Source organism: Balaenoptera borealis (genome assembly GCF_965194805.1).
Source record: "Balaenoptera borealis genome assembly, chromosome: 1".
NCBI classification, from domain to species: Eukaryota; Metazoa; Chordata; class Mammalia; order Artiodactyla; family Balaenopteridae; genus Balaenoptera; species Balaenoptera borealis.
In genome coordinates, this window is record NC_138860.1 from 97,957,456 (window position 1) to 97,973,940 (window position 16,485).

A 16,485-nucleotide genomic window follows, 5' to 3' on the forward strand; every position below is an offset into this window, starting at 1 on the left:
AAAATTAACATGTAAGATATCTATAACCTTCAGATCTACAATGACCAGTAAGAAAACGTAGAAGTGCTTCATTTGCAATAGCAACAAAAAAAAAGAAAAATACTTAGAAATAAACTTTAAAAGATGTGTAGAAAGCTCCTGAATGCCACTGAGAGCTCCAAAAGGACATTTGACCATAAGAAAAGAAACAGCATGTTCTTAGATTGGAAGACAAAACATAATGAACATGTTAATTCTCTCTAAATTAATCTGTATTTTAAAATGACCTCCATGAAAATAACAAAAGGGTTTTATTTTTCTTTTTAACTAAGCAAGCTGATACTAAGCTTCATCTGAAAAAAGAAACCAGCAAAAATATCCAGGGAAATTAAGGGAGAGAATGGGTGTGGTATGGGAATTTACCAGGTGGTAAAACACAGTATAAAGCTATGAGTTTAAATTAATGTAGTCCTAGTTATGAGAAATACATGAAGCAGAACATAGTCCAGAAATAAACCCAGATTCAGTCATTTAAAATATAATAAAGATTACATTTCAAATGAGTAGGGGGAAGATGGATTTTTAATAGACAGCATTGGTTTGGCCATCTGAAAAAAAGTAAATTTGAATCCCTGCCTTATTCCTTATACCCACATACATTGTAGATGTATTGAGATAATAAATGAAAGAAAAAAATAATCCATAGAAGGCATAATAAATGAAAGAAAAAAATAATCCATAGAAGGCATCAAAAGCAGTACTTAGAGGGGTATTTACAGCCTTAAATAGATATATTAGAAAAGAAGAAAGAGTGAAAATCAATGAATCAACCAACCATCTCAAGAACTTATGAAAATAGACCTGAAGAAAGTAAATGATAAAGACAAGGTAGAAACTGATGAACTAGGAAAGTAAACATACAATAGGATCGTCAAAGTCAGAAGTTTGTCCTTTGAAAAGTCTAATTTTTTTTTAATAAAACCTAAAAGAGGGCTTCCCTGGTGGCGCAGTGGTTAAGAATCCGCCTGCCAATGCAGGGGACACGGGTTCGTGCCCCGGTCCAGGAAGATCCCACATGCTGCGGAGCAGCTAGGCCCATGAGCCACAACTACTGACCCTGCGCGTCTGGAGCCTGTGCTCCCCAACGGGAGAGGCCGCGACAGTGAGAGGCCCGCGCACCGCAATGAAGAGTGGCCCCCGCTCGCCACAACTGGAGAAAGCCCTCGCACAGAAATGAAGACCCAACACAGCCAAAAATAAATAAATAAAAAAATAAATAAATAAAAATAAAAACCTAAAAGAAAGCATGGGAAAAAAAATTGTCACAATGTGGAGTGGGGAAGACCTTTCTAAGTCTGATATAATGACTGGTACTCCCTTTACCTCCTTCTGCTTTATTGTTCTCCATATCACTTCTCACATCTGGCACTCAATTCACATTCATGTTTATTTACTTGTTGTCTGCTCCCAACTAGACAGATGAACTCTGTATTCCCTAGAACAGAGCCTAGAACAGTCCTGCCATATAGTGGGTGTTGAGGGATATCTGTGGAGTGACTGTTTAAAAAGTGGAGGAGGTATTTCTTTAATATATAAAGAGTGCCTAAAAATCAGTAAGAAAAAGAGAAAATGATGTGAATAGAAAGTTCATGTAAAATAAAATACAAGTGGCTCCTACATATATAAAAAGATGTTTAGTTTCATTCATAATAGAAGAAATGCACACTGAAAAATGAGATACCGTATTTTACCTATTATGTTGGCAAATATTTTTTTTTTAGTAAAAGAAGGTTGATAACACACATGTTGCTAGTGGGAGAAGAGTTAAATTGTACAATCTCTGCTGAAGATAATTAGACTATCAAAATTACAAGGGTACATCCCATTGCCCATTAGGCCACATCTGTCAAAGTTATGGAAGTACACACTCATTTTGCATATGTGTTTGTTTAAAGACATTCATCTAAAGATTCTCCTTCAGCAGTATTTGTAATTTAAAAAATGGAAACTATTTAGCTGTCTATCAACAAGAAACTGTTTACATAATTTATGGTACCATCACACAGTCAAACTTTTTGCAGCCATTAAAATGAACAAGTCTGCTCCATGTTATGATTTGGAAACATCTGCAAAATGTGTTGTTGAATGATAAAAAGATGCAGGATAGCTTGGAGAGAGTATGACCATTTGTGTATGCTGCACATACTTGTAGAGGCATAAAATATTTCTGGAATGATACATAAGATACTGATAATAGTGCATGCCTCTAGGGCGAGCATGGCTGTGGGCAGGCATGGGAGAAAGATTTACTTTTCACCTTTTGAATTTTATACCTTATGTCCGTACCATGTCGATTCAGTATATCCATATCTGCTTCTATAGTGCATATGAGATCTCTAGAAAGGGACATCTGAAACCGGCCATGGTGACTTCCTCTGCAGAAGGAAACTGGGGGCTGGAGGGCCCTGGGAACAGAAATTTGGCATTGAACTTATTGAGTTTTGTTTTAATTTTTCTTGACCGTGGGCATGTATTACCTGCTCATTAAAATAGCAAAATGCATTTCTCCTTGCTCCCCTAGACTGCAACTGTCTGCCGCGCTCTCCTTGGCCCCTTCCTCCCCTCCTCTCCCTTCCGCTCAGGCTTGCTCTGCCTTCTCCACAACGGGGCACAGTGGGAGGGGCGGGGACTGTGCAATCAGATAGGTTGGGGTTCTCATCCTGACTTGGAGCTTCCTCGTCCTCATCTGTGAAATGGGGATAACAGCAGTATCTATGTTCTAGGGCGTGTGAGGCGGGCATATATGACATAACATGTATAAGGTGAGTGCTCAATAAATAATGGTTCCCGCTAGCATGGACTTGCTTTTCTGGAACACGGCTGTAACACCCACGAAGGGCTGGGTGGCCGAAGCCCTCCTCCCTTTGGCAGCTGTCTCCAAACTTTGAAGGAAGAAAGAAGTGGCAAAGGCTTTGAGCAATGACAATATCTTCTAACATTTATGAAGGGCAGCAAGGACATGCTTCTGGTTTGTACTTGGGGTGGGGTGGTAGTGAAAGAGGGTGTCCCAATCTGCCCACATGCCCAGCATCCTGGAGCCCCAAACTCCCAGCCTGGGAAGAAGCCTTGTTCAATGTAAACAGAAGGGAGCAGGGCTCTGCTCTAGTAGGAGCAGCATCAGCTGGGCGTCAGGTGGGGAGGGGAACGTGCCAGGAGACAATAGGAAGGCAGGGGGCTATCTGCCGCACCAGACCTGGGGAGGGAGAATCCGGTGCAAAACATGCCTCACCCCAGAGCCAGCATGAAGCTTTCAGTACCAGAGTCAAATATAGACCCATTTCCGTAAAAGCACCAGCTTGCTTCTATAAATACCTCAGCCAGTTTTCTGGGGTTCTCATGTGACTTTGATGCCTACCTCGTCTGTGGGGATCCGTCTCCATGGTGACCAGGCCATGTGACCAGCCATTCTTCATTCAAGGCAGGTTGCCGCATCCCAGGTTGGGGGTGGGGTGGTGAAGGGGGCTGGAGGGAGGGCTAAGGAGAGGAAGAAAAGGGATGAACAATGAATGAAGATAAAGTGTCTAGTCTTGGGGAAAACTGCAGAGTTCCAGCCTTACTGCAAGGATGCTCTGACAGAATTATTGAGCTCCCAAGCTGGCTGTCAGGAGAGGAATATTTGTATTTGAGAAGCAATAGACATCTTTGCCTCTGAGTCAGAGAAGCAAAAGTTCAGAGCCATAAAGCACCTTAACAACCCTCGAGGACTGTTACAATCCCCTTGTTGTCAGATGAAGGTAACCAGGCCCGGAAAGGTCGAGGGACTTGTCCAAGGTCACGCGGCGAGTCAGTTGATAACTGGGGCAAGAATCAGCATGTCCTTAGCAGGCTCCCCCCCACCTCACTGGGGCTCCACTCTGGACTGAGGACTGCGAGGGGCCACTGAGATATAAGTGTGACTCTGGTGAGTGGGGATTTCGGTACATTGGCTCCCAGGTTATCCCACCTGGCTGGAGTCAAAGGCCCTCCAAGGAAGGAGAACAGAGCTTAATTATTCTGTGCTGAGACTCGGCCCTGGCCCCTTGGCTGATACATGTGGAGATAGTGGCTAATAAATCATGAGAAGTCCTGCAATGTCGAGCAAAGCCAGATGTCATCCATGGTAATCTATGGAAATCTTTTTTTGATCAGAATATCCCAGATCTGCCCCCATCCAGCTGAATCCCTTAAATATCACCAAGTCCTTTGCCCTTCTTTGATCGGTGCTGAGGATGAGATGAAAAGGCAGGAAAGGACTCTTCCTGCCCTTACAGAGCTGCCCTGCTTTAGGTACATATGGATAAGTGAATAGAAGAGAATCTTGTTAACCATTAGCTGCGCTCTGGGGCCATTTGGGTCTGGAAGTAGGGTTGGGCCACAGAAGTCAGGGAAGGCTTCCTGGAGGATGAGAAGGGAGAACACACAGCCAGGCAGGCAGATGGGGAGGAGCATTCTCAGGGGATACTGGGTGCTGGGATAGGACCTGGGGAGGGGGACAGTGCTCTGACTGAGGTGGGCTGAGGAAGAAACGCTAGCCGAGTCTTGGGATAGGACACTGCCTACCACAGACCTGATTCACGTGGTTCAATCCCGTGGGCTCAAGCTGCCAGCAGTGGAGGGTCCAGGGGGAGGTGGATTCAGAGAGGACAAAGAAACTCGTGCATTGACGTATTCTTGAAGGAGACAGAAGAGAAAAACAATCGTCATCACAGGGCTGCCTCTGTCGGCATCAGCCATGGGCTCTGTCACCACCTGGCCTTGGACGGGTGTCCAGCAGGCTCCACAGAGGTTAAAATCCACTGGGCTGGAGGCCAGTACCAGCCAAAGTGGCCCAAGGCAAGCCTCTGTCTCCCTAACTCTCTTCACCTGTGCAGTCTCCGTGGCGCTGAGGACAGAGTGCCCCGCCTGTCCCTGCCCCACCGGCTCTTAGCCGGCCTAACAGTGGACTGACCATACCAGCCCGTGCCCAAGCTCATGGCGGGGGGTGTGGAGAGCAGTTACTCTGATCCGGGGGGCTAGTCTTGGGGAAAACTACAGAGTTCCAGCCTTACTGCAGGGATGCTCTGACAGAATTATTGATCTCCCAAGCTGGCTGTCAGGAGAGGAATATTTTTATTAGAGAAACAATAGACATGGCCATGCAGGCCACGCTTCCTCTGTGCTTCACCGCCAGCCGAGCACCCAAGCTGTGTGTGTTTCCTTTACCAAGGCTGCCAGCTGCTGGAGTGCAGAACCAGTGCCCAACCTGTTTCTAGAAAATCCTCCCCTGGCTCCTAGCAGGGGGTGTGGGATGGAGGCACACATTCATTCAGCGCTGGTTGGTAGTTAGCATGGCGGGGGGTGGGGGTGGGGCGGGTCACAGCACCCTGGGGAGACAGACCTGAATCTGAGTCCTGGCTCTGTCACTCACTTGTGACTCCTTTGGGGAGCTTACTTAGACTCTCTGGGCCTCAGCTGCTTATTTGTGAAAGGGATAATGTTATCTACTTTGAAGAAAGTTGTGAAAGTTATAGAGTGATTACAAAGTGTCCGGCACATAGAAAGCGATTTTAAAAGGCAGCCGCCTCTACTACAGTGGGCAGATGAATGGAAGCATCTACTCATGGGTTCCAGCTTCCATGCTCACCGGCCCCAGCATTCTCCTGAGTCTTTCCCCCAGCATCATCTCTTCTGCCTAGAAGGTCCTCCCCCTTGGCTCCCCTCATCAGAAGCCTTTCTGTCCGTCAAAGCCCCGTCTCAGTGTCACTCCTCCCTGCTGTCACACCTGATCGCCCACAGGATGTTCCTCGGGTAGCCTCTGCCCACACTGAGGACTGGCCACACTGCTTCCCTGCGAAGTAGGTGATGGATGACTCTTCTTCCTTTACTGCTGTAAGATAGTTAAACAGGAATCACACATTCCATTTTACAGATAGAGCAGTAAAAGCCTGAGGTATCAAGTGACTTGCCCAAGGTCACGGCCAGCTGCTAACAGAGTCAGTTCTAGAACTCGGGGCTCCTAAACCCAGGGCTCCACTTTCTCCCTCATCCCTGCTGCCTGTGGCTGAGATTCTTGAGATGGAAACACCAGGACTCTGGGACCTTGGCCAGGAAGTCGGCCACAGGTCTCAGGCTGGGCCCAGGATGACTCCAACCTGGGAGAAATCTGCTTTGAAGACAAAGGATGATTCCTGGCAAGGAGAGTCGCTCCTACTTCTGCTCCAGACAAATGGGAAGCTGTCGCAGATTCCATGATAAATCTTTTGCTAAAGATGATGCTTCACTTTGAGCTTGTTATATGCACGGAGTCTTTGGACATCATACAAGTCAATTACTGAGACTAGGTTCTCAGCACTGAGCAGAGATATTTGCATTGAGTGGCTAAAACAGAGCCAGAGCCTCCCAGGGACCTGGCTGGGAAGCTGGTTGACTTCAAGTTTGATGCCAGGGGTGACTGCAGAGTGCTGAGACCTGCCCCAGGAGCCCGGTGGGAAAGGTCCCCCATTCCCATTCTAATGGCCTCCACTCTGTTTGCCCTGAGGCCACCACAAGTCTTCTGGGCAGGATTATTCACAGCCAGGATTATTCTGCCTATTTTATAATCCCCAGCCTCACTCTCAGCTTGCCTGGACTTGGGGAAACCCCAAGTACAGAGCTGCAAACTGGGCCTTGCTTCCCTAGCCCTGAGTCTCAGAAGCACTTCCCTATACCCTGAGGAGCTCCTTACCTGAGCCTGGAACACCTCCAGGTCAGCTCTCTGCCCCCCAGAACTCCCCAGAACCTCTCACGCATCACAGCTTGCGGGGGCTGGCCCCTGGGAACTGCTCCAGGCCGGCAGATCCAGCTTTCCCTCACTCTCAGACCCTAAGAGAAGCACACGGCTGGTCCTCTGAGGCCAGGAATTTTAAACCTAGTATGTTTGTTGTTCCCAGAGGATCTTCCTCTGGGCTGAGCGTGGCTTTCAGTGTTGCAGAACCAAGGTTTGAGGTCCTATCAAGAACATAGGGGATGTGAGTTTCACTTAACCGCTGTGTGGCTTTGGGCAGGTCTTTAATCTCTCTGGACCCTAATTTCCTCATCTAAAAATGTGACAAATGGTCCTTCCAGCTCCAAAATGCTAAGAGTCATTCTCTGGGATTCCAAGAAGGAAGATGGAGATGGCTGGAGCATAAGAGGAGGGGGCTGGGGGTGGTAAGAAATAAGGAGGTGAGAGATTAAATGGAGAGGGCAGAGGTCTGAATCACACTTGAATGTCATGCTAAAAAGCTTAGATTTTATTTTAAAGGTAATGGAGTACCAGGGGAAAATTTTAAGCACGGGAGAAGAGTTGCCAGATTTAGCAAATACCAAACATCTATTTAAATTTAAACTGGGCATCTTGTATTTTATCTGGCAACCCTGCATGGAGTGACAGAGAAAGCTCTCTGGCCACTGAGTGGAGAATGTATTGTAGGGGATAAAACTGGAAGCACAGACCATTGAGGAGGTGATTATATTCCAGGCAATAATTATAAAAGTTAATATTTGTTGAATGCTTGTTTTTGCCAGGCACTGTTCTAAGTATTTTGTGTATATAAATTCATTTAATTCTCATAACAAGGTGTAGTATCTAGTATCATTTCCATTTTATAGGTGAGGAGACGGCAGCACAGAGAGGTTAGGTCACTTGTCTAGGTCACACAGCTAGTTAGTGGCAGACTTGAGGTTAGAGTCCAAGGCCCACATGCTTAACCACCATGACATACTGCCACCCCTGGGGGCCATGAGAGCCCAAACCCAGGCCCTGTAGTGGGAATTGGGTGACAGTCAGAAGCTGTCTTGAAGCCCCAGCCTCTCGGGTAGGTGTTGGGACACTGTGCCTGGCAGAGAAGTGAGAAGGGAGGCTCAGGAATCAAGCTGTACCACAGTGACACATTTTCAGATCACTTGGTATTTTCAAAGCAGGAAGAGAGGCTCAGGAGAAAAAGAACTAGTATCTCTTCAGCATCTACCAAACACCAGGCAGGGAGCGCAGCAATCCTCGAGGTATTTAGGAGGCACAGTCAGCGGGGCGCAGTGGTCGACTGCACATGGAGTGAAGGAGGACTCGACGGTTCTGGTTTGGGGTGGCTGAGGGCCACATTAACCACAGATCACTGGGACAACGAGCCGCAGGGCGTCTGGGCCCCAGGTGTGAGGGACTGGAGAGAAGAGGCACCTAGTCCAGGACATGCTCAACTTATCAGGTACAAGACCATGAGGCAGTTGAGGCCCAGAGAGGTTAAGTAACTACGCTGGAGTCACACAGAAGGTAGGTGTCAGGGCAAAAACTGGAACGGAAGTCTCTTGACTGTGTCTGGGGTGCCTGGCACAGATAGAGCCCTGGTCTAGGTTCAAAGATGGGGTGGGGATGGAGACATCCCAGAACACAAGTCGTGACCAGTATTTGGGGGGCACTGTTTGATGCGGGTTCAGGCGGTGCCTACGCGCTCAGCTCTGAGAGCAGACTGTGCCCCTTCAACTCCGAAACGAAAACTGAGGGCAGAGCTGGGCTGAGTTTTAGGCACTGTGAGCCAAAATGGTCTCTGCAACGGTTTTCTCCATCTGTAAAAAGAGAACAATATCCACAGCAAAGTTGTTTTGAAGATTAAATGGGGTTAAATAAATGGGAAAGCCATGAGCCATGCAATGTTATCTGTGATTGTGCTATTATTCCATTCTTCTGCCTCTGCCACTACTCCCTCACCCTTTCCCTCCTCCTCCAGCTTCCTCTCTCTCCCCCACTCCGCCCTCCCATTTTCTCATCTTTTCTCCCCTCTTTTTAGGCCTTGGGACAGAGCCTGTTCCAGGGAGTGTCTGCAGATAAGCAGCCTAGAAACAAACGTGCAGCCTCACATCTCCACCAGCCTAGCTCCCTCCTCCTGCCTCTGGCTCTCTACCCCCGACACACACACTCACACGCCACACAGGACGGCCCACCACATCGGAGACCAGTCCACCTGGCCTTCTCTCCAGCTGACCATCAACTCCCCTCCCTGCTTCCACATCCATGGGCCTCTCAGGGGGCCCAGGGAGCCCCACCTGCTGTTGCCCAGGGAGCACGGCCAAAGATGGGACTTTCCAGCCCCTGGACATTTCCAGTCCCCAGTAGGGACTGCAGGGACAGCACAAGAGGCCCAGGAGGATGGGGAGGCTCCGGCCCGGACAGCCTGGAAATGCACAAAGCTGATCCCTAGGGACTGAGCGAGAGACTGACGTCAAACCGAGGCTGAAAATATAGTTTGGAAAGTCACGCAGCACAGGGAAAAAATGAGCCACTCTCCCCAGCCAGAGACATGGGCGGTGGGGAAGGGACATAAATCCCAGCTCTTTAGAGGCTCCAAACAGCAGGGGTTGCTAGCCTCTAGACTTCCTGTCGAGACATCTCAGGGATTCCCAGTGTCCCATTCAGGGGCCAGGGCACCTGCAACCACCCGCATTCCTGAGAGCAGCCAATGCCCTGAGAACCCAGGGCCACCAAGGGAATCTAGGGGTGGTCCTGGCCGCCTCTCTCCCTGCGCATGGCATCTCTGGCTAAGCTGTGGTGCGGTGGGTGACACAACCTGCCGAACCACACCCAGAGGGTCCAGAGAGCCAGGGCCAGTGCCTTGTTGTGGGGGTCAAGGTCCCTGATGGCACTAAGCTCTGACATGCAGCCCACCCAGGGAGCCTGTCTTCCCATCCAATTTTCTCCACCCACCCGCCCTCACAAGTACATAAGAGTTGCCCCTTTAAATGGGAGAAACTGAGGTCCAGAGCTGTGTTGGGTGGCCTGGTGTCCACCCCACAGGCAGTTCGTGTCAGGGAGGGCCCAGAATCCTCTGCAGTATGAGGCTCTCAGAGACCAGATGTCCCACCGCGCTCAGATGCACAAGTATCCCCTTCAGACTGGTGTGAAAGGGGCAGAGGAGCCCCAGGCCTTCAGGGCTGGTCACGGGATTGGGGCTTTCTGGGACAACCAGCAACGGGCCCTCAGGGCCAGCGATGCCAAAGGCAGACATCCCTGCCCCTACCCATCTTGGCTCTCCATAAGCCCCCAAGAATTAAAGCAGTCCCAGGGAAAGTGACAGGGGTTCCCCACCAAAGCGACCGAGGTTACACTTTCACCACGCCGTGGCAACAGAGTCAAAAGAGAATTTGAGCTGTTGTAAGAAAATAAAGAAAATTTGATTCATCTCACCCCTGAGTTGGAGATTCAGATTCTTACCTTCTACTCACTTTCCTAACCCTGTGTCTTGTTCCCTCTTCTGGGCTGCCCCTCCGACCTCTCTTTTTAGCACCCCAGCTCTGGTGTTGCCTACTCTCTGAATGCCCCCACCTCATTCCCTGCCCCCAGCAGCACGACCCCTCCAGGACAAACCGCTCTCTCCTCTGAGCTTCTCCACAGATGGGCCTCCTCACACTGCGTCTTAGTGTGTCACACACATGTCTGTCTCCTCCTGCAGGGCTCCTCCAGGACAAAGAGGTGCCTTGGTCCTCTCTGCAACCTTCAGGGTTCAGCTCAATCCAGCCAGGAGGGCTTGGCTCACGTTCATGGAATCTAACCAAACAGGGTTCATTTGTATGTTATCCTCACAAAGACCCTAAAAAGACAACCAAGGGTTGGAGCCCTAGGCTGGGAGTTGGAGGCGTCGTCAGACTCCCCTCCTCTGGTTGCCGGTCCACAAAGCCCTGGACCTCAGGGCTCTGACAATCCTGGGTGGCACTGGGTGGGAAGCAGAGACATTTGCATGAAAACCTAAGTCAGAGCATATCCCTCAGCTCAAAGTCCTGCCCTTGTTCCTCACCTCACTTGGGGTAAAAACCAAAGTCCTTAGCAAAACCCAAAAGCCCTGTGTGATCGGGTCCCCGTTATCTCTTACCCTGTCTCGTGTTGTGCTCTGCCTCCTTCTTCCTGTTCCAGCCACAGCAGGTCTCCTCCAACATCCACCTCAGGACCTTTGCACCTGCTCTGTCCCATGGCTCAAGTGTCACCTCTAGGGAGGCCTTCCCTGATCAGCCTATCTGAAACCACACACACGTACACATACACACAATCATGTTCCCTCTACCTTTTCCCTGCTTTCTTCTTATCATTTATCACCAACTGATACCTATATATTTTATTTATTTGTTTATTATTTCTCTCCCCCACTAGAATGGAGACTCGATCAGAGCAGGAACTTTTATCTGTTTGATTCTCATTCTTCTCCTAGTTGATTCACACTCCTCCCTTTAATATCCTGTAACTTAAATTCTGAGATATAAAGTTACCTACTATTTTATGTTATGTTAGATGGTGAGAATGAGAGAGGAAAAAAAAGTAAAATATTTGCTTAATAGAAATATGCATATAAACATATTCATAAGGAAATCCTGTCCTTGTTTCTACAACTGGCAGAGTATTGATAATTCCCTTCCTCCACTGGACGGTCCTTGTCCCCTTCGCCCTCAGCAAGTACCTCAAGCAGCCATAGTCCTTGCAGGGTGGGGGTGGAGGATGCTGGGGCACACAGCAGGCCCTCAAATGACATTTATTGAATCCATGAGGAAGAGGCTGGTCTACACATATCATAGGAAGTAGAAAGGAGCCCGTCTCTGATTTGCATAGACAACCAGAATAGATAAACCGACTAAAAAGTTATACTCACAAGATAACTATGTGACTAAAACACCCAGATCGGGGGATATTCTCTTGTCGGCTTTCTTTTCCCAAGGTGCTAGGACACACAGTCAGAGAGCTGTCACTCTGGCTGATGGTGAGGACCTACCTGCCTCAGTTTCCCCACATCAGTGGAGGGCTCTTTCAGGCTGGATGGATAGGAGGGCTTAGGCCCTGGGAGGCAGTGTGTGGGAGGGAGATGAAAGGCAGTCCCTCACGCTCCCGTGCACCTCCTTCCACACCTCCCTCTGGATGGCGTTTTCCAGTGCCCTTATCAGTGCCTCTAACAAGGCCCAGGAGACCCTGGGAGACTGTCACCAGGGTTTCTGCTCGTGCCCTGAGAGCTCTCCACTCTGTCTGCAGGCCCAGAGCACCTACCTCTGCAATGGTTTCTCCTGCAGGCTGTGAGCCTGGGTACTGCTCAGGACAACCAGGTCCAGGCAGGAAAGCCAAGTCCAAACCACAGCTTTCTGAAGGCCAAGCATCAGCCCTCAACCAGCCGTAGGCCCCAGAGAGATGCCTGGACTAGGAGCTCGGTGAGGGCAGGGGAAGAACCTGATCGTTCACTATTAGATCTCCATCCCCAGCCCTGGGGCCTGGCCCCGAAGAGGCACTTGACACAAAGATGCTGAACAGTTACAAAGGCAGCTAGCAAGACAACGGGTAGTGCTGCTGGGAGGGGGCTGGGAGGGTCCCTGGGGACCAGACAGATCTCACTTCTGCCACTTATTGGTTGAGTCACTTGAGTTCTCTGAGTCTCCAATTATGACTCTTTATCTGAAAGGTGAGAATAACAGTGCTTGTCTCACCCACTGTTTAAAGGTTGTGATGTGACCCTGTGTGTACCGCCGGGCCGGGGGCTGGCAGGACCACCACAAATGCTGCAGTGTAGGCAGAGGCAGAACTCCCACTACCACACCTTCATGACACCCTGGTACCACTGCAGAGCTTCCACGGGGGCCTCTTCCACCAAACACACCTCCCCACTCGTTCACCGATGCCTCCTGCCATGTTGTGTGCCGGCAGGAGCACCCTGTATCAACCAATGCATCAGACCCAGTAGGAGATTTATATGAGTTTATTACATGGAATTGGCTTACATGAGGTGGGGCTGGCTAAGCAGGTCCAAGGTATGTGGGGCAGGCAAGCAGGCAGGAAGGGAAGATCATGGGCAGGCTGAAACCCACAGGCACCAGCTGAAGCTGTTGGCCACAGGCCTGAGTCCCTCTCAGGGAAGACCCAAGCCTTCTCTGAAAGGGCTTCCAACAGAGTGAGCCAGGCCCAGCTAGGATAATCTCCATAATTTAAAGCCAACTGATTAGGGACTTTAATCACCTGTGCAAAATCCCTTTACAGCAGCACCTGGGTTAGTGTTTGATTGAGTAACTGGGAGATGGGGAGTGCATGCTACAAAATAGCTGCTGCTTCCTTTCTGTTCTCCAGCTCCATGAGAGACTAGCACATGGGAATTCTAGCCAAGCCAGGCTACCAGGAAGCCATCACATACCCCATGGGCTTAAATCTGCATAAAGACACACTAGTCACACTTCTCGGCAACATACAGTCACAGTTTACAAAGCACATTTAAATTCCATTGTCTCACATAATCCTCCTGACAGCTCTCTGAAGAGAATTTAATTATTTTATTTTACTGGTGACTTACCCAACCTCACACACAGCTGCTAAATGACAGAGTTGGGACTTGAGCCCCTGTTGACCTGATTCATTCACATCCTCACCAGAGAGTGAGTCTGATAAGGGGAGGGAGGAGAGCTTTGGTTTCTGGATGCATTTTAGAGAAGGACAAAGGAATAGAGACCCAGGTTTGCAAGACAATCTTTGCCTAAATTTTGGTTTTGCTGGGGTCTGTTCTGGATGATAACAAGATAAGGTGTCACGAATAGGGGATTTTACTCTCCTGCATATGGTGCTAAAAAGGTACCATTTCTTTCCCCCAATTAAATTTAATCTGTTCCAAGACTCTATCCTACCTGTCCAGAGGGGAATTCAAGGTGCTATTATTGGAGCTTCCTTGCCCACTATCCATCAGAGGGCAGCAAAGGCTCTGGGGTTTCCCACATCACAGCACATTCAGGAAAGGGTCCACTGACCTCTGTGCCCACTGTCCACCAGCTCTGCTCATGACCAATCCTCATTTGGTCTCTGCTGAGAGTCAGCCTTCTCAGGCCACCCTCCTGCCATTGTCCTCAGCGCCTGCCACCTCCCTGGAGCATCACAATGAACCGTGGCCCCTCCCAACATCCTTGGAACCCCCATCCCTTCCCCTTTAGCCTGTTTTCCTCCAGACTTCCCTCCCACCATCTCCCCATACAAGACAATCCAGCGTAATCCCCTCAATGAACCTGTATTTTCACAAAACAAAATCCAGGAAATGCTAAGAGTGGTCTTCTAGGTGCCTGAAAACTAACTGGTGTTTTTGACCTTACCACCCCAAAACAGCAGTAACAATGACAAAACTTACTGAACATTTATCGTATACTAATCACTTCACTTCTGTTCCTTCATTTAATCCTGTTAATAAGGTACTATTATTATTAACCACTTTTACATACGAGGAAAACAGACAGAGGGCTGAAGTCACATGTCCAAGGTCAGCCCAGCTCACAAGCGCCTCCCAGCATTCTGACTCCAGGGCCTGCACTCTATAACACTGCTCTGTGCTATTTCTCCCCCAAAATAGGTGTAAGGCAAGGTGGCACAAAAGCCTGCCTGTGATCTTGGGATGGAGGAAGGGCCATTAGCTACAGAAGCAAAATCAAGTCACAAACTAAAATTGCAATAAATTATCCCACCCAGGTGAGTGGGGAGTAGGGAAGGGGAGTAAAGGATTCAGATGCTGGTTCTACTATCTACCAGCTCCCTGACTTATCCTCTTTGAGTGTCAATCTCCTCCATTATCTCCATTGTAAAATGAGGATGGTGATCCCAACCTTCCAAGCTTGATGAGAGGACAAAAAGAGAAAAAGTATGTGAGAGCTCTTTGTAAACTCTGAATTCTGTAGATGTTCCACGTTAAGGGCGTGGGGCAGAACATGTGCCTCGCCAGCGCCTGGGCGTAATAACCTCAGCCTTGGCAGCCCCAAACGAAAGACAGCCCGGTGCCAAGGTTAGGTCATTGTGCTGGAAGCTAGGAGACCAAGCAAGAAATTCCCTTAGAGACTGAGGCAGAGAGACAGAGAGTTTGCTTTCCTGTGCTAAAGATGCTGGAAAGCATAGAACTACATTTCCCAGACTTCTTTGCAGCTAGGGCCCACATGTGACCGAGTTCCACTAAGAAAATTCGTACATGAGACTTGGACAGGTTGGGGAGGGGAGGCGTGGAAGTAGAAAGAAGCAGCAGGCAGCAGCTGGGCCAGGGAAGGTGAAGCCTCCTGGGTGAGCTGCGGGAGGTTTCCAGCGCCTGCTCCCTGGGTAGAGGGCAGCAGAGCTGTGTCTCCACCAGAGCAGCCCCGTGGGCTGCTCGGGGAATTCTCCTGGCTCTGTGATGTCTTGGCCCTCTCCAAGGTTCTATAAACTACCTAATGTCCTCTAATAAATTCCTTTCTGCTTAAATCAGCCAGAGTGGAATCTGTTCTCCCAGACTGGTATTGGAAGAGATTCCAAGCAAGAAACCCTCGAGGATATGAGAATCTGGGACTGGTTTCTGAACGAGTTGCATTTCCAGACAACAGAGAGCTGGTTAGCATCAGAAGACAGGATTTTAGCAGTGGACGGTTTCCTGGTGAAACAGCTACTGCTATCACTCTGAGGTCTCCACAGTAAGGTGTCTGTGGAAGGCAAGGCTTCAGCAATTTAGCAGCTGCTGAGATAAACCTCTAAAATAAACTTTTATTGTGAAAAATTTCAAACCAACACAAAAATAGAGTTGCATGATCAACCCTCATGCACCCGGTTTCTACAGTCATCCCCCTATCATTGTCACTGCAGGAACCTCCTCTGTCCCAATTCACTGGATTGTTCTGAAGCAAATCTAATATAACATTTCACCCAGAAGTACTTCAGCGTACTTCTCTAAAAGGTGACTTTTAAAAACTTAACCACGATAATATTATCTCACATTTTAGAAGTTAACACTAATTCCTTAATATCATCAAATATCCAGTCAATGTTCATATTTCCCCGCTGTCTTGCCTTTTGTTTTTTAACAGTTTGTTCAAATCGGGATCCAAATAACTCTATACACTGCAATTAGTTGATACATCTAAGTTTCTTTTAATCTATACATTTCCCTCCCTCTTTCTCTCTCTCTTTTTATTTTTTTCTTCCTGTTGAAAAAATTGGGTCATTTGTTCCATAAAATTTCCCACAGACCAACCCCTCCCATCTAGCTTGTTGGAAAGTTAAAAACCACATTTCCAAGACTCTCTTTCACCTAAGGTTTCATCACAACCTGGCTTCTCCCAGGCAGACCACCCACATGGAACTTGTAGGTGGAAGTGAGCCAGGTAAGAAGAGGCAGCTCTTCAGGGTGGGGCTGGAGGCAGCAGAGTCCCTGGGGGCACCCGCGGTGGGGACTCTGGGTTCTCCTCCCTGGAACCCGAGGAGCCAAGCGGCAGGTGGGGTGGCAGTCTGGGTGTCCCTCTTGGCTGCAGTGCTCCTGGCTAAGTGTCCAGGCCTGGTCCCTTGGCCCTCCCAGGGATCCTGTAAGCCACCCCTCTCCATGCAATAAATCCCTTTAGGTGTGAACTGGTCAGAGCGCGTTCTGCTGACTGCAGTAGAAATCAATGTGGGGTGGGGGGAGTAGAATAAGCCTTAATGCTGCACAGCACTTTAGGGTTTATAAAACACTTTCACATACATTGGGTGCTCTT